The sequence below is a fragment of the Adiantum capillus-veneris genome, chromosome 30 (assembly GCF_014529385.1).
Source record: "Adiantum capillus-veneris isolate H3 chromosome 30, ASM1452938v2, whole genome shotgun sequence".
NCBI classification, from domain to species: Eukaryota; Viridiplantae; Streptophyta; class Polypodiopsida; order Polypodiales; family Pteridaceae; genus Adiantum; species Adiantum capillus-veneris.
The window spans coordinates 54188900-54213525 of NC_140960.1; the positions used below are offsets into that span (position 1 = coordinate 54188900).

Consider the following 24626-nt stretch of genomic DNA (forward strand, 5'->3'; position numbering starts at 1 on the left):
AAGGCAGGAGGCCCTCGAGGCGCCTTTAGTCCAAAAAAGGAGGCCAATATGAAGCTTCGTTGGAGTGCCCCCCGGGAGCATCCCTGTAGCAGAGGCCTCTCCTTGCCTTATTCGCATCCCCTACAAAGAACCCTCACGAACCCTCATGCTAGTTGTGAGGATTGACTCTTACCACAAAGAAACCTCTTATTATAAAATTCTTATCAATAGCCTTATGTAGGACATAGTGAATTTTCACCTTGTTTAAATGACTTGAAATGTAAATAAACAATCAAATTTTAAAATTATATGGTTTGAATTGTTTTTAAATGACTCAAAATGTTAACAATCAAGTTAATGTGACAAGTTAATGTGACGGTGAACATTAGATGGTGAGAGGTGCAAACATTAGATGGTGAGAGGTGCAAAGGGGAATTGCACGTTTTCTCTACCACTTCCTTATGGCCTTCTTGACCAAAAAGGCCTTAGAAAATAATAAATTCAAGAGTGTACTTTAAAGGAATTTGATCCAAGGATGTGAAATATTGACTCATTGAAATTTTTGGCCTGCTAAAGGTCATGGTGCACTATGGAAGAAGGTCGTTCAATTTTCATTACTTGATGAGTGTCCCCAAGGAGATCTAAAAGTCTCATGAATGGAAAGAAATCATGGTCTTTTAAATGCTACTTTTTAAAGCTACATTAACACTAGAATGGTAACAGGACACTTTTATGTCCTTGGACACTTTTGTGTCCTATTAAGTAACCATTTTGCTCGAATTATTTGAAGAGTATGAAAATGAATTTCTAGGTGCTATATATCCACAAAGTTGCCTTATGAGCTGAAAAAAACTTAGCATTTTTTTTGGAGTATCGATATCACCAGTAACCTTATTCTTGCACAACATTTTTGAACCTAAACTGTGTGAAAAAACGAGTCCTGTTTTTGGCCTTTTTTCAATTTTTGGCAACTATACCACTCTAAACTTCATGTTTGTGAGGTTTAGATGGCTAGAGGTTAAGTCTTCATAGTTCTCAACATGTTTTGATGCTTGTAGGGAGAGCTAAGTGTTAAATTTGAAAGTTATGACCAATTTACAAGAATTGCATAATCCCTTTTTTTTGCCAAAATTAGCACTTTTATGATTTTTTTGGTGGATTTCTTGATATCCAAATTCAATTTTGATTGTGTAAGTGTAATGTATAACATAAAGCTAATCTTCCTTGAGTTTTGGGGGACCTAATATGCTATACAACATAGTATACGATGATGGTTGATTTTTTTGATTGCTGAAGAATACAATACATTTTAGAGTAGCAAGTATAACTTTCTCAATATTGCTAGTTTCTTAGGCCAATTGTGTGTATTTTGTAGGTAGTAACCATATCTAATCATAGACTACAAACTTGGCTAGATATTAAGTAGTTTCTATGGGTTTCTAGAGGTCATAATGCCAAACCCAATTTTTTCATGTTTGCTGTATTTAGCACTTTATCATTGCCCCCAAGGTTCCAATTGTAAGAGATCCATTATACTTTTAACATGCTCCATGGCTCCTTTTGAATCCAAAGGCCCAAAGGTAACTAAGAAAACATGTATATAGTATCTGTATTGAGCGTGACTATAGAAAGTTTGATGATAGGTCCGTAGAATGGCAAAAATGCAACTTTTTGTATCTATTTTTTTTGCCCAAAAAAAAATTAGTGAGGTAAAAGCAACCATATGTTTTGGTCACCAACCCATTGAAGTTAACGGGGCATTTTATCTCATGTCCTACAAAAAATCCCCACTCTTATTTATATGCAATCAACCGTAAGAAATTGCTGTTTTGGGCAAAATGCACTGATCCATCAACTTTGGAGGCTTGTAGCGACCAAGGGATAAGAAAAATTACAAGTTTTTCCATATGTAGTAGTTATTGAACTATAAACTCATGAAAGGATTTTTCAAAATAAGTGGATCTACTATGGTTTTGGAATTTTTTCCCAAAAGCCTGAAAGGACACTTTTATGTCATGTTAGGTTACCATTCTAGTGTTAACCTTTTTGGATTAAAAAATGTATTCATAGGAGTTTGATCTCATGATGTAAAGCTTTGATAAAGGGTCCTTTGATTTAAGAACTTCATAAAGGTAGAGGTCACGAAGAACATTTGGAATCCTCAGTGGCCCTAGTTTATGAAGATGTTTTTGTGGAAGGTACTCTTGGGGGGCCTTGCTGATAGGCGTCAAGATTCTTGAGCGCATGATATTGGACCCGACAAATGTTTAGGGTGCAGATTGACTAGCAAAGACCTCGGCCACCTCTGCATGGAATGCGAGGCTGTTAGAGACCTTATAGGTAAGATGTGAAAATGGGTACAAAGGACATGGAAGGCAGGGGTTTTCAAGAGCGATTTTTGCCTCGGTGGCAAACAGTTCAAAGTTGTGTACTGTTAATTTGTACTCAAATTGCTAGATACTATTTCTTTAGTAATCTTTGGAAGGCCAAGAACTATCGTGTCCTCGATAGCGACCTCTCTAGGGCTAGCTTCTTAGAGATTCTACAAAAAACTAAGGAAATAATTTATGTAAGTAAAAAGCGTAGCTCGAATGATTGGCTTAGGGAGACCCTCGCCATGTGGTCAAGTCCTGTGCAATAGTAAACCACTAGGTACTAGTAACTAAGTTCGACTGTAACCCTCTGTCCCTAAACACTCAACTTGAGCTTGAGGCTGATTTGTATATTTGTTGGTGACTTCGTAATAGAATCACTCATAATTGTGAGTTTTGCAAAAAAAAATGAACTTCATAAAAATTCATTTCATTAAATTTTATTACTAAATTTTATATTTATTAAATTTATATTTTCTTATGTAAAACCACTAAAATATTTTTTTTATTTTTATTTTTCTTCCTTCTCATTTATTTTTTGTTTCAAAATATTGATGTGCATTGTGCATCTTTCACATTATTTAAATAGAGCCCTTCATAATATATAAACCATTTGTGATTATATATGTGTAATAGTTTTTTTTGTTAAAACACAATAAAAATAGTGTGATTATAGACACATTTTTAAACTTAATCTCCCTAATCTCCCCTTAACTTAGCAAACCTTTATGTCTCCTTACCTTGTTCATAATAATTCAATTAGTAAAAGAGTTCTTTTATTTAAGGACCTCATAAAAGGTCCATTCATTAAATTGTTTAAATATTTTCTATGCTTGCTAGAACGACCTTTTCTTATAAAAGCATTAAAATATTCTTTTTGTTTGATTTACCAGTGGGTCCTTTTATTGTGAAATATTGTGCATATTTTGACCTATTGAATAAAACCAAGCTATTGAGGAAAATTGTGCATTTGAGTCCTTCATTTAAGAGCCTCAATGTGTATATTTCATTAGATTGCTTTATTAGTTCTTATGCTCTACGGGCTTACTTTTTGGCATGCTAAAAAAAAGGCTTTAAAGAACAAGGAATTAAGACGTGAATTCATAGGAGTTTGATCCCATTATATGAAATAATGACTCAATAAAATTTTCATTTTGATTCAATAAAGTTTTTCTTGATGTTTAAATTTGTGAAAAAATCTTTTCATTTCACGAACTTGGTTATTTTGGTTAAGTTGTTTTATTATTTCTTAAGCTTATTAAACCAACTTTTTTTTTGGCCTCTTGGAGGCTTTAGTATCTAATTGGGTCAAGGTCTAATTATAAATGGTTGACATGTGTTTCTCAAAGTAACCTCAAAAGTCTTAAACAAAAAGAAGTCATGTCCTTTCAATGCTATTTCTTAAAGGTGCATTCATTTTCTTAGCATACTGAAAAAGACTTTAGAGAATAAGAGTAAAGATTGTATTTATGAAAGTTTGATCCATGATGTAAATTATTGGTTCAATATTACGTTTCTTATATTGTGATCTATATAGAGTGTGTGTGAGTTTTTGTTTTTGCCAAACTCACAATAGTGAGTGAATGCATTAAAATCTAAAAAAAAGTACAAAATGACCCCAAGCTCAGGTCAAGTCTCGAGGTACTAAGCATCAAAACTTGGATGTCCTCTCTCTGGGGCTATCAAGAACATAGTAGGCGTACTATAATGATAAGCTTTTACTTATCGCAGTTTGCCAAAATATCATGGATAGCTTTAGACCAATCGTTTGAGTCTTGTTTGCTTCCAAGAAAATAGATTGTCACTCTGCTTTCTTGGATGATCTCTGAGAAGCTCGCCACAAGAGGGTCTCTTTCAAACACCCTACGGTTCCTTGCCTACCATATATGGAAAAAAAAAAAGTACTTGACAGTTTGACTGTAGATAAGAAGAACAAGATTTTTGATCCTTTTTCCAAGGTATAGATTAGTCTTGAAGAACCTGATCTGCCATGTCTTTTGGACCCACTTGCAAATCTTCCATGCTAGGCCCTTGATTGCATGGCATCGAATATGAAACCTTCACCAAACAAGAGTTCATTCTGCTGCAACTTGATCTCAATAAGGCTTATGAAAAAATAACATGGTCATATATAGAAGATTTAATTGAATCTCTAGGCTTTGGGCCTCTCTTATGTCGCCTCATTTGTTTTTTGGGCATTGGCAGCCAATCAAAACTCCTATTAAATGACAAAATTGCGGGCTCGTTTGAGGTTAAAAGGTCTATTGAGCAGGGATGCCCCCTTGACCCCTTGCTTCTTGCCATTGGGTAGCATCCTCTTATGATGATGCTTGATGCTAGTGTATGTGAGGCCCAGATACAAGGCTTGACATTACCTGGGAATAACCAGTTCCTGGCAAAAATGTTCATAGATGACTCGCTTCTTTTTTTGAAGGCATGTCCCGAAGTTGTTAGGAAATCTTTGCAGATTGTGCAAGCCTTCTCTATGGCTTCACGTTCCAAGTGTAATATAGAGAAGTCTAGGCTGATCTCTTTGCCAAAAAATTGACTCTTTTGACCCTTCTATGTGGACACAGGAGATTGTTTCAAAAGGGAATATCTTCACACATCTAGGAACCCCCTTGGGGTTGCTATTACCCGCAAACAAAGATTTTTATGGGTCCTTGAGAAATTCAGAACAAAAATGAGAAGGTGGGAGTACACTCTTCTCCCCTTCTCGAGCCGAGTTAAATTCATTTATGCTCCCCTACATTGCCTTTACAAGCCCTCTTCTCAAGATGGCTAAGTGCAATTGGAAAGAGTTTTCAAAACCAATCAAAATATTTTTATGGAAAAACAACACAAAAACCTCTTGGCCATGGTAGTGGACAAAATGGGAGTGAGTCGCTTATCCAATCGACCAAGGAGGTCTCAGAATCATCACCCCAGCTATCCATGGTATGGCCTTGTGTGCCAAATTTATGGTCTTAATGGCTAAGTAGGACCAAGTCTTGGTTATCATGACCAAAAAAATGTTAGATACAACAAAACTTGGATTGAAAGGTGGATAGTGGAAAGGGGCTGAGATTCACGACAATTTTTTGCCCCAAATTGGTCCAGCTTACGTCTTGGTGGCATCTCAGGGGAACTGGTGAGGAAGCACAAAAGAGCAGATGGGGTACTAGAGTGGGGGAAAGAAATGAGGCACTTCAAGAACCCCATCTTGCACTGGTCCCCCTGGATCTCTAAAGCATTAAGGTCACTTCAAAGTCCCTGTTGGATATAAATTTCCATGAAAGTGAATAAGGGTTTTAAATGGCTTGGTCACTTGTGGAATGGTAACAATAGGAGCTAGAAATACACTGACGTGTTGACAACCCAGTATCAACTAAATGGCTATGAGATTTTTCTATTCAATAGAGTGCTTAAGAACTTGGAGACATTGTAATGCCAATTTGTGAATCCAATTTCGAGTGGAATTCCCGTGGATGGCCCAAAAGTAGCCTATTTTGGAAACCTAATTCAAAAGGAGTTTATCATGGATTAATCACTAGGATAATTGATTTATCCCCCTCAACAAAATATTGAAGAAACAATGGCCTAGAGAACTATGGGAAGAAGTCATGGAGAACATCTGAAAGCCAAAGTGGCCTCAGAATATGAAGGTATTCTTTGTGCAAGGTGCTTTGGGGTGCTCTGCGAATAGGATTAAAGATCCAAGAAAGAGAATTGGATCCGATCATTGCTTAGGTAACACAAGGAATTAACTTACTTTTCTCATCTCACATACAACCACTCAAGAATTCAATTAAAGTACCTCCCCAAATTCACTTAAATCTCTAAATGTCTTGAACTACAAGCCCTTGTCTACCCATAGACAAGGAATTAAATTACTTTTCTCATCTCACATACAACAACTCAAGAATTCAATTAAAGTACCTCCCCAAATTCACTTAAATCTCTAAATGTCTTGAACTACAAGCCCTTGTCTACCCATAGACACTACGTAGTGAGCCGAGTTGATCAAGGCTTGTAATCCCAATTGATGGCCACCAAACGACACAAAAAAAATCACCAAAAAATAAAACACTATAGACACAAAAGGCCTCTCTCAAACCATTGCAGAAGCTCACCACCAAATTCCACTCTGTAGGAATCTTTGGTGTAGCCTCAACCTTAATGGGATACAGGGTCACAAAGTCTTGCAGAAACCCGTATCTTTTTCCATCAATTTCTTGCACACACACATCCATGGAAACCTCAAAACTTCCATACAATCTCCCAAGTGAAAATCTAAATTCTCATTCACCTCTCCACGCACTCAAAAACAGGACATGAACAAGACGTGACTACATAGGACCACCTCTAGAAACCTTGCTTCCTCTTCTACAAAGAGAGTTGAAAGTGTTAATACTTCATCACACACTTTCCATCAAGTTTTATAATCATGAAACCATGAGTGATGTGGAAATTTTCAATCTTTTCACACTATTTTTGACCCTTTCAGCGTTAGTTTTGGCCAATTTTGACCCCGAATGGGCATTTTTTGTGTGGAAAAATACTAAATGAACTCCAAATTCTACCAAATTTTGTGAGCTTGATCCTTGATATCCAAAATTCATTTCCACATATTATAATTTCATTTTAAACCACTTCCAAGGTGGTTTGTGCACTACTACATATCAGGCGCCACAAATAGATAATTACCACACATGTTTAGCTTCTGAGGTGGGATGAAGGTACCCACACTTCTCACTTTCATTATTTAAATTCTAGAGGAATCAAACATATACCATAGAATTGAAAGAATCAATTTGGCACCACATCTTTTCCATGCTTGCACATGTGTGCAACTATTGACACACAAACCAGACCTGTGACTATTTAGAATGGGTACATGTTGCATCATGTTTGAAACCCAAAATTATATTGTGAAGATAACAAATATATGTATTTACACTTAATCATACATCTCTCCGTGCATATACACACTTCTCTCTCTCTCTCTCTCTCTCTCTCTATCTCTCTCTCTCTCTCTCTCTCTCTCTCTCTCTCTCTCTCTCTCTCTCTCTCAACAATAACAAGATTTGAAGCAAAAAGTACACACTCGAGAGCGTTCTACATACACTACAACAAAAGACAATCGGTGAATTTATGCAAACACAAAATTGAAAGTATGAATGATCATGGTATGGTATTTTTTCCTTGACACTATGCGATAAAACAAAAAATAATTAAAATAAACTGAATATGAGTGAAAAAACTTGACAGTTTAGAAAAAAACAAGTGATAAAAGCTGAATATGAATGAAGAAACTTAATAGTACTATACTGCAAGTAGACTAGAACTGGCTAAAGTAGACTAAATATATATATCATCAATGTATATATATATACAATGTCATTACCCAAACATGATCATCTATTTAAATGCCACTATGGCTATGTATCAATATTGGGCTCGTGTGAATGATCATCATTAACCACAATGTGTAAAGACTGTCCCCCAACGTGTGAAGTCGATGCAGCGCATGCCGCTGCTTGTCTATCCTCCTACCCTCTTTCTCCTCTCTTGCAACAGGCCCAAGCTCTCTCTTGCTGTGAACCTCTTGCATTTAGAAAAGAATTAAAAACTAATTTGAAAATTGTTTTAACTTAAACAGATAACACAAAGTTACATATATTACTCACAAAAGGGCGTGCTGGTGGAAGGATGCACTGTAGGACTTTGTATTCGTGGTACATCACCATTTCAGTCTTTGCTAGATTAAGAGATCAATTGTAATCTTTGGTCTATACAAAATAGATCCAAACTTTAGAGTTGTTCTTATTCACATCATTATAAAAACTATGCTACGAAAATCTATACATATATACTTACAAAAGTGGCTATGAAACTGGTCCTGCCCAAGCAACCGAAGTGGGATGTGTGATCGCTCGCCAAGTCTAGCCTATGATGCCTTCTACACAGCATTCATTGAAAATAAAACAATATTAAAGCTACATTATAGGAAAATACATAAGTAGTTTAATTAGAAATTCAAATTGTAAATTGACATAGTTTTTGCTTCGAGAATGTTACCCATAATCGCATCTCCCGTCAAAAGTGGGTACATGACTCCTCATAGAATCTCGGAGGTCTCTTATTTTCAGGGACCATAGCATACTGCCCATTTGTGTTTCAAAACAAGAGGAAACAATGTACATTTGTATGTAAAAATTTATGTGTTTATATATCTGCGTGTACATGTATACATGTATCTTAGTATGTAAATATGTATGTATTTATGCATGTATGTATGTAAATATGTATGTATTTATGCATGTATGTATGTATGTACATATCCACACACACACACACACACACACACACACTAGTAGTTTAGTCAAATAAAATTCAACTTCTCTCTTTTAATACAAATTCAAATTCCTATCATACTCCATCGTCTCCATATTATAGCCATGGAGACCACTCTCATACGACCTCCTTGATCTTCTTCCCACTTGTTTGTGGGTCTTTGCATCACTCTCAAGGAGTATGGTGTGTTGCCAATGTTTGGATCTACACCTTAAGGTCTTTGTAGGACCATACAAACACATCTCTTTACTTTTTAAGTGTAGCTATCCAAATCTACCCTTCCCCCTTCATGAGGTTAATGGAAATGTATGCCAACTTTGATTCCTCTCATGGTTCAACTAAGTCTATACACTTGGATTTCTCAGGTCCTTCATAAGATATCCCTGGTTCTATAAGTTTTCACATTAGTTGCTGAACTACGATATTTTGATATTGTATTGTGTCTGGTTTGTAGTGAGAGGGTGTGTCATATCAGTCTGTGTCTGAGCCCTCCTCACAACCCTCATCACTCTCCATCTCGGTTGTCAAAACCTCTTTCAATGTTTGCTTCAAAATATGATATTCTCATTTTTGCTCATTTTTTGCCATTCCAAATGACGCCTTAGTTGTGTCTTTGGTTTTTTTCTTTCTTTGTTTCTTAGTATTTGTCCTTGTGGAAATAGGTTTTGTCTATCCTTGTGTGATCTTTTCCTTGACACAATTGATTGCTCCCACAAGCATTACATACTCTGTTTTATTATTCATAAGAGACATAGTTTTTTCTCTTTCTGTTTTTGTTTTCTTGCTCATTTCATGAGACACCTATCTTGTCTTTTGGATTTCTAGTTAAGAAAATCATAGAAGATTGCTTCTTTTTCTTTCAATTTTGTTTTGGTTTCAGAGCTACTCATCCATAGCTCATCTTCTGTATCTATCTCTTGAAGAACATTATCTCATGAATCTTAGAATTCTTCCTCGTTTCATTGCTCAAACCTTTGATGGATATCTCATCAACTATACATCTACATTCATCAATTTCTTGTGTCTCTAGGTTCTCAATCTTTGACCCTGATTCCAAGATAACACTCACCATTTGCAAGGGTACTATGTCATAGCCCTCTTCGTCACAAAATCTCATTGGAGTTATTTTGTTCACACATACATTGGTGCAGCTAAAGTTGGTCAAATATATGAAGTGTTGAATGCAGGACTATGTGTTACTCACAAAGGCATGCCAAAATGGTCCAAAAGATCTGAAGATCAAGGTCAGGAAAAGGGCAGTAAATATGTATGCTTTATGTGGCTTTTTTGGGCTAGAGTGCTATGCTATGGTGCACATCAAATGTGGCTGGTCAAAGTGTGCAAAGTGCACAAATGAAAGTGCCAAAGGTGGCCATCAATGTGGTCTATGAGTTGGTCTAGATTGCTCCTCAATCAAAGCTACATAAAGCAAGTTATGGTGGTTTGACATTTAAGGTGGTTTGCAAATTCTTGCCAAAATGGGCAATAGCAGATGATTGGTCAGAGTGGAAGAGAATGCATGGTCCTAGAGTGCTTGTCTTATGGTGCATGTCAACCTTTTTGGATTGGAAATTGGACATATATGACCAAGTTATGAACAATTGAAGTCTCATCGGAGTTAGGTGCCAATTTGTTGACTGCCTCAATAGGTGTGCCATCCTGAATTTTCCTGAGTTTGTTAGGGTTTTCATGGATGCTATGCAACATGAGAAGGTCATAAGAAGTTACCTCGGGGGGGGGGGGGGGGGGGGGGGGGGGGGGGGGGGGGGGGGGGGTGTTCGAAGACTATTTATAAAACCCCTTGGCTGTGAAGTTCTCACCAATAAAAGGGACCCTTTTCCTATTTGATCTGTAAAATTTTTTCAATAACCTTCTATATGCGAAAGTGTGAGAAAATATAGAAAAAAATAATCCCTAGTATTGAACCCGCGTGATAGGCAGTTTTTGATTGTAGTGACCGAGTTACAAGGCATCAATGAGGTTCAAATATCCAGTCAAAGTTGAAGGTTAGCTGTAGTGGTGGGGTGCTAGATGATCTGGTGCCAAGTTGGGGGCTCATTGTTCATGGTTGATATGGAGTCAAGGTGTAGATCACGTGTGTGGAGTCAAAGCTGGGAATCAAAGCTTCTCATGGGATTTTACTATGGTCTAATTGGGCATGTAAGCAAGAAATTGGGGAATTTTTAAAGGGGCACCATAAGGAGATTTTTTTGGGTAATTCCAATTTAGGAATTTTGGGATTTATTCAAGTCCCATTTTTAAATTGGGGTTTGCAATCTTAGTTAAATTTGGTCTACTCTAATAAGAAGCATTTGGCTAGTAATAGCCTAATTATCTTTTTATTAGCAATAAGCAGCATGCTTTGACAGAAAAGTTGTATAATAGGCACTACAAGATAAGGAGAATCTTGAAGAGTTTCAAGAGAATAAAACAAAATTGGTCCTACAAGAAGTTCAAGAATGAGACAAGAATGAGACAAAAATGAGAAATTTCAAGAAAATAAAACACAATTTGTGCCTGGCTTTTGACAAATAGCCTGCCACTATGATAGTATTTATTGTATGTAATATGGTGTATAATTCTGTTTAGATAAAAGACTATAAGGCTTTGATGACATATCATAGAGTGTATCTGAGTCTCATGACTTATAACTTAGATACAGAGAATTTCAAAAAGTTGAAGAACTCTAAGAGAATAAAATGAAATTCGTCCTAAAATTAAAGATGAAGGGTGTAACATTTAATGGCCTAATAACTTATGTGTAGCGGAAATTAGCATGAACATAGTGGGCATTTCATTAGAATAGATTCCTAATGAGAATTACAAGAGTGCTTGGGTGGAGAGAGCAACAAAAAGCATAACACCTAGTTAGATAGCATCGACAATACTTTCAAAAGAGAGAGAAATTAAGCTATTGACAACAATTGAGGACCGGATTTGCATGGAGCCGGTCCCCCCTCCAAAAGGCTTTGTATTATGGTTTCTCCCATCAAGAGAGACATTGTACAATACAATTCTTTGTGTTCCTTCAAGACTAGCTAGTGCAATGAAGATGGAAGCTTCATACACCAAGCAAAACACTTAATCAAACACAACTTGAATTATCCCCGTTCTCAGACCCAAGACCTCACACACCTTCGAAGATGGTGAGAGCTAGCAGGGTATGAGAGTAGATTGAGAGGAAGGAGTATCTTAGGAGAAAGATGTACATCTCCTCACATAATCACTCATATTAGCATAGATTAGCTTAGTAATTAGCTTGGTAGAGGAGATGAGCATGCATTGAAGCTTGGCTCTTGGTTGGATTTGCATCCACATGCCAAGAGAGTGTTGATGTAGGATTCTATCTCACAAGCTTGGAGTAGGTGATGAGCTCTCCATTAAAGCTTGGGAGGAGATAGAGTATTCTTCCTTTACCATGGTCAAGTGTGAGTGTGTGTGTGTCAATGCCAAGCAAAAATCAGCCCCCTCTCTCTCTTGGGCGAGCCCTAGCTGCTAATTTGGTCTGGCTTTTGCCTCATTGGACCTCCCCAAGTCAAGCCAATAGGAATTAAGCAGCATAAGTGATAGCCTTCTGACATGTGTCCCCCTTTCCCCTTTATTACCTGGAGGTGTTGCTTGTGTTCCTCCAATGAATTAGAGTAGATGATAATATCATCAAAGAACACTCCAGTGAAGGTTCGATGAGGCCTGAACAGCTTCTCCATCAAGCGGTTGAATGTGACTGGTGCATTGGTCAAGCCAAAAGGCATGACAATGTATTCGTAAAGACCAAATGTGGTGCGAAATGCGGTCTTTACAATGTCTTGATCAACTATCCTTATTTGATGATAGCCACTTTTTAGGTCAATCCTACTGAAGTAGGTCGATCCTTGTAGCTTATCAAATAGGTCTTCTACCCGTGGAACGGGAAACCTATTCTTGATAGTGATCCTATTTAGTGCTCTATAGTCGACACACATACGATATGAGCCGTCTTTCTTTTGCACTAATAGCACAGGTGAGAAAAATGGAGATGAGCTAGGCCTAACCATGCCCTTCTCAACTAACTCATGCACTTGCCGCATAATCTCCTCTTGTTGAGCTTGAGAAACTCTAAAAGGAGGTTTGTTAGGCGGTGAACTCCCTGGAAGAAGTTCAATTGCATGGTCATCATTACCTCGTTTAGGAGGTATCTCACAAGGGATGTCGTCAATAAAAACATCTTGAAACCCCTTGAGAAAATTGGATAACTCTAATTCCTTTTGGTTGCTTTTATTTTCTTTTGCTAAAGCATTAGGCTCATTTTGAGAATCTTTAACAAAAATCATGTACACAGAAATAGAGCTCTTTATTGACTTGTTGAAAGCTGGTGTATGTACAATAGGGATGGTGTTACCCATCTCCTTAGCATCTATATACATGTCTTTTTCCCTGAACTTAAAGGAGATTCTCCTTTCAGGAAATTTAACATCGGCAGCCAGGCGGTCAAACCATGGTGCCCCTAGGATTACATCCTCATGCTTGAGAGGAGAGATAAAGAAGTCCTCTTTGTCCACATAGCCTTGGACATGAAGCCTCAATTTCCCGATTAAGGGAGTGACTGAAGCTTCTTGCCCCTTGAAGGCACTGTCTGCGGGTAGGATATCTCCCATCTCGTAGGATTGTATGCCTAGCTTGGTGGCTAACTCCATAGATATGAAATTGTGAGTAGAACCAGGGTCAAAGAGAATAAAAGCATCATGTTCTCTTACCTTTCCCCAAGCATGGCATAGAGGAGATCCTTTGTGGTGAGTTTGGTGAATCTCCTCCTCTTGGATTTCAACCAAAGAAGCTCTAGGAGGATCTTGGCGGTTGTTCTTTTGGGGACAAGCGCAGTATGCATGCCCTTGTTCGCCGCACTTGAAACACCGGTTATCCTTACGATAACGCTCAAGCTCTTCAGGAGAGAGTTTATTCTTTCCTTTGTAAACTCCCTTCTCTTTAGCTTTGTTGGAATTGCCCTTAGGCGACTTTTGGACATTGTCCTTCCCCTTAGGCTCATTGGAACCCTTGTTTTCCGGGGGCTTATTATTTCTTTTACCCCCCGTTTGGAAATTGATTTGAGAGGCCACCATAGTATGGTGTATTACCGCCGATATGGTACGTGGCCTTTGGGAGTTGACATACTCCGCCATTTCTTCGGTTAAGCCCGCACAAAATTGTTGCTTTTGCTCTCCAAAATCCAACTTTTTGAAGACAGTGGCTTTGAGTTGTAGGTCCCAAAACTTGTCTACATATTTGTGGATGGATTCATTGGGAGAGAGCTTTAAGCTTCGCCATTCGGTGAGTACTTTGTCTTTGGCATCGGTGGCCAAAAACTGCTTCATAATGGAAGCTCTTAAATCTTTCCATGTTTGTGGAGCTTCACCGTTGGCTCGTAGGCTAGACCACCATTGTCTGGCGGACTTTTGAAAGTGCATAGCTACATGGCGTAGCTTAGAGGACTCCGTGAAGCCCTCATCTCCAAACGCCGCATCGAATTGCTGGATAAGGGCCAAGACTTTGTCCGTAGCACCGAAGGTGCCATCATAGGTAAGGAAAGAGATGCTCTTCCCTCCCTCTTTGAATTTCTTCAGCTTGGATGACCTCTTCCATGCGGCATAGGATTTCCTATGGCCTCTTCTTTTTGATGGTTCAAAAGTTGCACCATCACTTTCTTCAGAAGGTGGAGAAGAGGGTGACCTCTTTCTCACCTTTTTCTTGTCTTTATCTTTGTCGTCTTCACCATAGCTTTCATAAGAGGAAGAGGATGAAGAAGATGGAGAAGAGGGTGTCCTCTTTCTCCCCTTTTTCTTCTCTTGCTTTTTATCATCCCTCTTTGAATTGTGGTGAGGAGAAGAATACGATGGTCTTCTCCGCTTTGGTGGTGATGGAGAGCGTTTAGCCCGCCGTCTTCGTGGAGCCATCTCCGTCGAGGTGGCGGGAGACTCGCTTCTTTCTCGTTCTTTCGGTGGAGGCTCTTGAGTTCTCCTTTGGCAAGGAGATGCATCATCAAGAAGTAAATTCTTGAGCCCTTCATATGGATTCTCTTCTTCTTCCCGAATCGGAGAGAGACCTCTTTTGGTAGTCTCACAAGGAGGCTTCCTAGGTGTTCTCTCGTCATGGTGATGAGCTTGGAGAATCCTGTGAGCACGGAGCTGCCGTTGCACTTCACTTTGGAGAGATGGATTGCCCATGGCTTGTTGAAGCCTAGAAACAAGATAGTTAACAAGCATTGAAGCATCATTAGTAGCTTGCTCATGAGCAAAATCAAAGTTATCAACATTAATTTCACTCTCTTTACTATTGTCAGCCATTCTAACAACTTTTAGGTGTAAACTTTTTAGGTATACTTTGGCACTTCGAGTCCTAGTTGCTACTCCTCTTTAACCCTTTAGAAAAAGCACTCAAGCTACTGTACCCGTGGCTCGAATACCATTAATTGCAAGGAATAGAAGAGAGGGTCTTTCGACACCAAAACAGCACGGGCTCCTGTCAAGCTTCTAATAGCTCAATAGTGGTTAAGCCGTAGGTAAGCCGTAGGCAAGCCCCGTAGGACTCCACTATTAAGACCATAGCTCTCGACAGTGATGCCCCGTTAACTGCACAAAGGCAGGCGCACTGCAAGGCTGAAAAATCCCTATTCTACTTACTCACAGGCAATTAATAATACCAACCATTTGTAGCTATCTTGAGGACCTCCCTTCTTGAGCAAGAAAAGAGAAACCTTGAGCTCTGATACCAATGTAACATTTAATGGCCTAATAACTTATGTTTAGCGGAAATTAGCATGAACATAGTGGGCATTTCATTATAATAGATTCCTAATGAGAATTACAAGAGTGCTTGGGTGGAGAGAGCAACAAAAAGCATAACACCTAGTTAGATAGCATCGACAATACTTTCAAAAGAGAGAGAAATTAAGCTATTGACAACAGTTGAGGACCGGATTTGCATGGAGCCGGTCCCCCCTCCAAAAGGCTTTGTATTATGGTTTCTCCCATCAAGAGAGACATTGTACAATACAATTCTTTGTGTTCCTTCAAGACTAGCTAGTGCAATGAAGATGGAAGCTTCATACACCAAGCAAAACACTTAATCAAACACAACTTGAATTATCCCCGTTCTCAGACCCAAGACCTCACACACCTTCGAAGATGGTGAGAGCTAGCAGGGTATGAGAGTAGATTGAGAGGAAGAAGGAGTATCTTAGGAGAAATATGTACATCTCCTCACATAATCACTCATATTAGCATAGCTTAGCTTAGTAATTAGCTTGGTAGAGGAGATGAGCATGCATTGAAGCTTGGCTCTTGGTTGGATTTGCATCCACATGCCAAGAGAGTGTTGATGTAGGATTCTATCTCACAAGCTTGGAGTAGGTGATGAGCTCTCCATTAAAGCTTGGGAGGAGATAGAGTATTCTTCCTTTACCATGGTCAAGTGTGAGTGTGTGTGTGTCAATGCCAAGCAAAAATCAGCCCCCTCTCTCTCTTGGGCGAGCCCTAGCTGCTAATTTGGTCTGGCTTTTGCCTCATTGGACCTCCCCAAGTCAAGCCAATAGGAATTAAGCAGCATAAGTGATAGCCTTTTGACATGTGTCCCCCTTTCCCATTTTGTGAGAGCTTTAGGTAATTAAATAATTAAACTAAACTCTCATTGGACCCCTTTGTCTCCTGACCAATAGAAATTAGGCAAGCCATGGGGCTTCTGAATGCTCGTTGGACCCTTTGGGAGACTGCCCAATAGTCTTCTAGGAGACTTAATTCTCATTGGTTTCTTTTATTAAATGTTTTTAAATTAATTAAACTACATTTACTCTAGCTTAATTCTCATTGGTCCACTTCAAGGGTCTTCCAATAGGAATTGGGCACACCTTGTGGGCATCTGGCCTAGGGAGCTGACATGTGTCCCTCATTCCCTTTGTGTAAAGGGAGCCTGTGTGTGTGTGTGTGTGTGTGTGTGTGTGTGGCTTTCTCTCTCATCCCCTACCTTTGGGGCTCGCCCCCTCCCATGTAGGGATGTGCAAAGACTTTTAGGGCACACACAAAGCATCCAATTTTCCCTAGGGTTGACCTTTGGACACAACCTTTGAATTTTGGAACCTTAGCATTTTGGAAGTCTTAATGGGCTGAACCTTGGGGTCTTTTTAGCCCATTGTTGCACATGGCTCTTTTGCAGATGCCCCCCCCTTTGGATCCCTATTTTCCCTCCTTTGGATCCCTACTGTGGCCGGTCTACTGGCTTAACCAATATTCTAGCTTTTTCTCCCTTGGCATTTCCCCACATTAAATGATCAGTTTAATATGAGAAAATCATTTAGGAGAATTAGATATTGATTATTATGACAAAGGGAATTTGAAAAAAAATGAGAGACTTCAAATTTTTGAGACTATTGTGGTATTGATTATATGTAATATGGTGTATTTTCTTTAGATAGAAGACCATACGACTTTTATGACATATCATAGGGTGTATTTTAATCTCATTCCCGAAGAGATTAGACTCTTCATCATTGTCAAGATATGAGGTAATTATGGGAAGCACCTTGAATTGTGAGTTAAAGGTAATGAAACCCTTCTCTCTATGTGTGCCAAAAAACGACTGAGAGAAAGATCAACCTTGAAGGATCACTTAAGTTGTAGCATATTGATTCTCGACACCAAGCTGGTTGGAAGCTCTAGCTTAAGATTGAACCTAAAGCCCATCTTAATACAAAACTGGTGCAAAACGCGTGGAGCAAGCAGTGCGTGGACTTCCATCTGGGTAGGGTGGATGATCAATCAAGTTTGTACCCCACCCTAGTGGAAAATGACATGAGAAAGAAATGGGCTCATCCTTCACCTAGGTGGCGTGGGGGCTCAAACATGAAGGTCAAGCTCATTGTATCAATGTTGGAGGTAGGCTAGAACTTAAGTTCAAGCCTCCACTAGACTACCTACTCATGGTGTTATGCACCAAGATGGGGTGGAGGCTCGAACTTAAGTTTGAGCCTGCAAGCCTCCACTAAGCTACCTACTCATGGTGTTATGCACCAAGATGGGGTGGAGGAGTTCGAGCCTACACTGAGATGGTGTTATGCACCCAAGATGAGGTGGAATCTCGAACTTAAGTTCAAGCTTACACCCCATCTTAGTGCAAAACACCATGAATAGGAAATAGAGTGGAGTCACCTTACGATCCTCTGCACATCCCCTCCGCAATGGCAGTATTGCCCATCCTAGCCTAGCTCTCCCACTAGGCATGGATTGTTCTTGCTTTGACGACCCAAAATCTGGACTGCACGTTCAATTTGAGCTTCTTGACTGATGACATGATCAAGATGCCCTCATTTTTCTAGCCTCAACAAGTCAATCCGAAAGACCATAATAGTAGGCATGAGTGCATTCTGCACAAATGCCTCTATGCTTGCATCAGTGAGTCTAGGAAAGGTTTTGAAATTGTGTCGTCTTCCCTTCCTCCGAGCTGAATTAGCATCTGGAAATGGTGGGATACCAGTTGTACAGGCAGTGCGAAAGCTCTCTAATATGTCCAACACTAGTAGTTTCTCTGCATAACATTTTATAAATGTTATGTTATACTAATAAAATGGCACAGTTGTCATTGTACACCATATAGTTCCACGGTGTCAACTTTGAAGGGTAAACACATGTTGCTCTCACTCTCTACTTAGCAGTGCGAGAACACTACCTAGAACTCTCTAGAACTCCACCTCAAACCTACATAAGAGGACCTCCTCTCATGCTTGTAACCAATTTCCATTTTTCTCATAATCTAAGCTCTGTAGCTCTACGTGTATTTTTCTCTCTCTTACTAGTCTTCATGCAATGAATGGTTCTAGTGTGTATCCACCCTAGAAATCCCTACAACTGGTATCAGAGCCATAGGAATAAGGCCAATCTAAATCCTCATCATTAGATCTAGGAGTAGGTGGCCTTCTTTCTCTCTCTCTCTACCTTTAGTGACTCCACTAGTCAAGTAAGTAGGTGGCCTCCTTTCTTTCTCTCTCTTCACCCACTTTACCTCTTCTTCCTTGGCTGAGAATAAGCCTCAAAACAGCTCGTGGGCTGCTCTAGAAGCTCTCCATTGCTGCACTTCATCCCCTCCATTGTCTCTCAACCCTCTCTACACACTCTACTAGCATCTCTACTAGCTAGCGACCCCATCTCTTGCATCCGTGAGCTACATCATTGAAGAAATCTCAAATCTGGAATTTCTGTACTGTTGTGGACCAGCAAGCTTTCCATTAAATCTTGAGGTCATTCATTGCCTCTCCGAGCCCTCATATGCACTAGGAAGCCATTGGCAACGGACTAGCTAGTATTACTAGCTATTTGCCTTGTTCCATTGAGCCTTCTCGAGCCATTCTCAAGCTCACTTTCATTTTCAGATTTGGAATTTCAGCAAGCCAACCTTGGAGTTTTGAGGCCATAGCTCATCAAGAAAGGTGTTTTTTAACACCTCCGGCAAGCTCTCTACTACTAGCAACTAGTCTACATCAAGGAAGGAGCTATTTGAGGAGCAAATACACCATTGAAGGACTGATTTGCAGAGATTTTTCAGCACTCGAGAAGGCAAGGAAGCTTCAAATCAAGAGGGAGCTTCAACTCAAAAAAACCAAGCTCACTACACAAGGCATTCAAGACGGGTAACTTTGCTATCATTCTCCATTGTCGCATTGCCATTTGCTTCGTTGTAAAGGGTTAGACACCATCAAGAGAGTCTCTTGATAGGACCTCCCTTGCATTACAAGTTCATTGCCACACACATCATGGGCAAAGACGGCATATGCATGTTTCATGGTGTAGGTTTTCATACATGGCAAGTCAAGGTGAAAGGTTATCTAATGAGAAAGGGCTTATGGAATGTAATCACCAAAGAGGGGGAAGATGAAACTCAACTCACTCATGCACAACAAAGGTAATTGCAAATTAAAGATGAAAAGGCATTGGGAATTCTCCTCACTAGTGTAGCGGATGATATCATACACCATCTAGATCAAGCTACCTCTTCTAGAGATGCATGGGAGATTTTAGAGAGAACCTTTGGTGCTAAATCAAAGCATTCAAAAATATCTCTAAAAATGCAATTATATGGGCTTACTATGCAAAATGATGAGAGCCTATCAAGCCTAGTAAATAGGCTTAAGAGCATTTGCACTCAACTTTCATATATCCAATGCAACATAGAAGAAGAAGATAAGATAGCCGTATTACTTAAATCACTCCCATTGCATTATGATAATATTGTAACGGTGCTTAAAGAAAAGGAGCCCATTCCTTCTCTTGAAATCATAGTACATTCACTTCAAGAAGAAGAAAAGAAGCACACAAATCAAGAGGTAATTGCTAATAATGCACTTTATGTATCATCTACCAAGCACACCTCTCCATGCAAGTATTGTGGCAAGACAAACCATTTGTCCCCCAATTGCTACAAAGTCAAGAAGTGCACCAAGTGTGGCAAAATGGGGCATGCACCTCAATTTTGCAACACTAACACTCAAGTCCCCAACACCAACAATACCTCCAACGTCAACCAAAGAGGTAAAAGCATTCCCAACAATCTCCACTACACAAATAGTGGTGATGATGATGAAAGTGATGGCGACTATTGTGATGAAGGTGAACAAGTCAACTTTATTGCTCCCGTATCTACTTGTACTTCCGCATCCTCTTCTCCAACCATCTCTATTGCTTCTACTTCTAATAAAAAACATGCTAGAGGGAGTTCCAAACATGGCTCATTGAAAGTCTTTGAATATGATGACATTTTGTAGTTTCCCAACTCCTATGTTGGATCCTTGTATTGAAGTCTTAATCTTTTGTGAACCATCATGTTGTATCAATGTAGATCATAGATGTTGGATCCATTGATAACCATCATCACATTTGAACCTTGATCTTGTATCCAATCTTTTGTATCAATGTTGGTCATAGGTGTTGTATCCATTGAGAACCACCATGAACCGCATTTCTTCTTGCAAGTGAACCTTAGGAAGCTCAAGCATGTGTTTAAGAGGGAGATTGAAGGGTAAAAACATGTTGCTCTCACTCTCTACTTAGCCGTGCGAGAACACTACCTAGAACTCTCTAGAACTCCACCTCAAACCTACATAAGAGGACCTCCTCTCATGCTTGTAACCAATTTCCATTTTTCTCATAATCTAAGCTCTATAGCTCTACGTGTATTTTTCTATCTCTTACTAGTCTTCATGCAATGAATGGTTCTAGTGTGTATCCACCCTAGAAATCCCTACAAACTTCACCACCCTCTCCCAAAGCAACCTCCTCCCTTGCCTGGTTCCGGCCTCCCTCTCTATGTTCGCCTCTGCTGCTACCTTCTTCGCCATAGCTGATCCGCTTAAAAGCATGGGCAAGGTACAGGAAGCCATCACTAAAGCTGGCCTCACATCTCCGCCCTCTTTGACTGCCACAACAAGGTCAACAAACAGGGTTCTGAGCTCTCTCGGGATAACCAGGTAGGAGAGCAAGAATGATACTCAAAGGCTGGCTATGGCGGCTCCCTTGCCTGGTGCCGGCCTCCCTCTCCATGTTCGCCTTTGTTGCTACCTTCTTCGCTATAGCTGATCAGCTCAAAAGCATGGGAAAGGTACAGGAAGCCATCACCAAAGCTAGCCTCACATCTCCGCCCTCTTTGACTGCCGCAACAAGGTCAACAAACAGGGTTCTGAGCTCTCTCGAGATAACCATGCAGGAGAGCAAGAATGATACTCAAAGGCTGGCTATGGCGGCTCCAAAGCAGGCCCCCCTTGTCAAGGTCGACGAGCACGGTTTTGAGCTCAAGGTTGACTGCCTCCAGAGGGTTTTGAGCTCGACCTTGACACAGTTTACCCGCAGGTAGAATGCCCCCGACGCAGGCTCTTAACATCCCCGCTCTCTTTGGTTGCCTCAACAAGGTCGACGAGAAAGGTTTTTAGCTAAAGGTTGACTGCCTCTAGAGGGTTTTGAGCAGTTTACTCGTAGGTAGAATGTCCCCGGTGCAGGCTCCCAGGTTAAGGAGGCTCCTCATAGACGAAGAGGGAGGCTACTAAAAAACGAAGCAGGACACGTGATGACTGCAGCATTAACGGTGAACTTGACGAATCATCAAATGCAAACACTTATTTTGAATTTTGAATTAGCAGGTTGACAAGTATATGCATTAAATGTGAAAGCTTTACAAAAAGTGTATGGGCTCATTTCTTGCAACCTACAATGTGGAATTTGGATCTTTTCATCTAGGGGTGGAGTTTAAAGGTAGAGTTGATTTTTGTGGTGAAAACGATCTAGCCTCGACCTCAAGTTTTTTGGTTTGTACAATCTAGCCTCAAGCTCAAGTTCAAGCTGGCTTTTCTATTGGAAGTAACATCAAGCCTAATGTTAGATCGAGTTGGCTTTTCTATTGGAAGTAACATCAAGCCTAATGTTAGATCAAGTTGGCTTTTCGATTTGAAGTAACATCAAGCCTAATGTTAGAGCATTGGTTGTATTGTTGGCCACCCAGTTGCCTGCCCATCCTATATCACCCTTGGCTCTATTGTGCTATGTCCACTCTAACCGCCTCAGAGCTGTCTTGCAGTTCTCATTCTTCTTCCATACATAGCGGCACACTTGACGGAACGTCAATATGAGCAACCTAGTTTTGTCTCACTCATGGTTTTGAATGAATGTTTTAAATGTGGTCTTAGACTTTGTTTTCTACATGTGTTCTTGCCATTTCTTTTCAGCGTGACTTCTTGTCTTTAGAGCTCAATCTCAAGTTCGAATTTGTTTTAGCACGCGACTTCTTGGCTTTCGAGCTCAACCTCAAGTTTGATTTTCTCTCAACACTACGTCTTGGCATTGGAGTTTAACTCACCTTCCAGTTGTTTTCAATGCACTTTCTTGGATTTAGAGCTCAACATTAAGTTCTAATTGTTTTAGTACGACGTCTTGGCTTTAGAGCTGAATGTCAAGTTCGAGTTGTCTAGTTCTCTCTTGCCTAGTTCAAGCACGGCTACAAGTTGCTATGTTTTCACCCAAAAAAATCAGATGGGTCCATTTCAAATGTGATAATTGGGTGCCTTATATCTTAGGTATATGGATTTTTTGGACTACTTCCCACTCCAAGATATTGTAAGTTGATCTCCATCAGCTTGTTTGTTGACTTTCAAGTGTAAGAGTTGGGATATAAGAGTTTCCAAAAAAATCATTTTCTCTCCTCTAGCATCGTATCTATTTCATATGTTGAACCTTTTCCACGAAGTGTTCTAAGCAACTTGTTTCAAGTCCTTGATATTGAAACTCAATTTCTTGGCTTTTTGTATGTTTAAATGTGAGCATTGAGATTTGTTTTCTCACTTCCTTGTTGCATGAGCATCTTGTTGTGCCATTAAAATTGAAAATTGGAATGATGTAGCCTTAGGATTTCACTATCTTGTTTAGAAGTAAAGAGTTTTGTAAGATGCAACACCCATTTGTTCCCATCTCATGATCACTTATTTCTAGAACATCTTCCTGTGCCATGGAAATTGCAGATTGAAATGTGTAGCTTTAGGATTGAGCTACCTGGTTGTAAACAAGAGAACATCTAAGATGTAAGCTGTGCATGTAGAAGTCCAAAACCCAGCTCAAGATTTCCTCTAGTTTACATGAATGTATTGTCTTGAAGATGCTAATATTTTTAAGTGTCTTGGCAAGACTCTAAAATTGTCTCAAAAATGTGAATTTTTCCCAAATTTCCTAAATTGGTCTTGGGTGGTCTTGAAGTTTTTTGGTGGCTAAAAGGGGTACATCTCATGTGAGTGTGTCAATTGGCAGGTCCACTAAACCCACATAAGGTAGCGGAAAGCAAGAGTGTTGAGTATTTTTATTGGGGCACAACCCTTCACAAGGCATCCAAGTGGTGTGGAGGGAGAGCTCTCTCTTTGAAGCCATGGCATGTGCTATCAGGAGGCCGTATGGGCCAGTTGGTGGGCGATGTCGATGACGGTGTTGGTCATGGGGGTGTTTCTCCTTAGTGCCCACTGGCAATGGATAACGGAAATAGTGGGTAGATGATGTGGTAGTCTCTAAGGGGTGGTTCACACATGGGGTCCCCATATGGGCCCCCCTTTTTATATGAGGAGCGGCATGCACTTAGACTTGGTGATCATTGTTGTCGGGCGCCATTGTGGCTTGAAAGGGGGTTCTCGTGCATGTGCAACATGCAAGGAGTCTTGGAAAAGTGGGAGTTCACATGAAATACTAAAAAAGAGGGATAAATATAGCAAATGCCAAAAAAAGTAACTCACCCTGGGTAAAAGCATGTATTGGTGGTCCAAAAAGGGTTGTCTTGGGCATTCCTTTTTCAAGTGATTTTGGGGGGATGGAACTCATTTGAGTCACTAATGAAAAGGGAATAAAAAAACAAGGCAGGTGCATTTTTTAATGCCCACTCTTTCTTGGACGTCGTTTGTAGACCTCGAGCCAGGCTCTCCCTCTCTCCCCCCTTCTCTGCTACTTGTGTTTTGCACAGAGCATACCCATTCCCTCCTTCTTTGTGCGCATTTCTCTATCGTTTTTATAGATATCTTCTCCATAACTCTCTAACCCTCTCTCTCTCTCTCTCTCTCTCTCTCTCTCTCTCTCTCTCTCTCTCTCTCTCTCTCTCTCTCTCTTTCTCTTCTATGCAGACATGATGGATTTAAAATGCCAAAGTCTTCACCTCGATTTTTTTTCAAACTCACAAATTGTGAGTGAATAATTTAGTAAAAACAAAAAAAGAGTTACATAGGAGCCAACTAACCTGAGCCATTGCCAACATCCCCACCACACACCACCAGATATACTAGATGCATTGACTAATAAAGGGTGCCACCCTTTTAGACTAGTTACAACAAAAGGGAACTTAGGCTAACTTGAGGTTTCCACCAAGGAGTTAGTCTTGCCACAATGTCCCCCTTGACCACCAAGCCGG

General features: G+C 39.9%; 1 pseudogene; it reads left to right on the forward strand.

The window, feature by feature from the left end:
- Positions 1–21007: 21007 nt before the first annotated feature.
- LOC147417977 (uncharacterized) lies at positions 21008–22612 on the forward strand (annotated as a pseudogene).
- The last annotated feature ends 2014 nt before the right edge of the window (positions 22613–24626 follow it).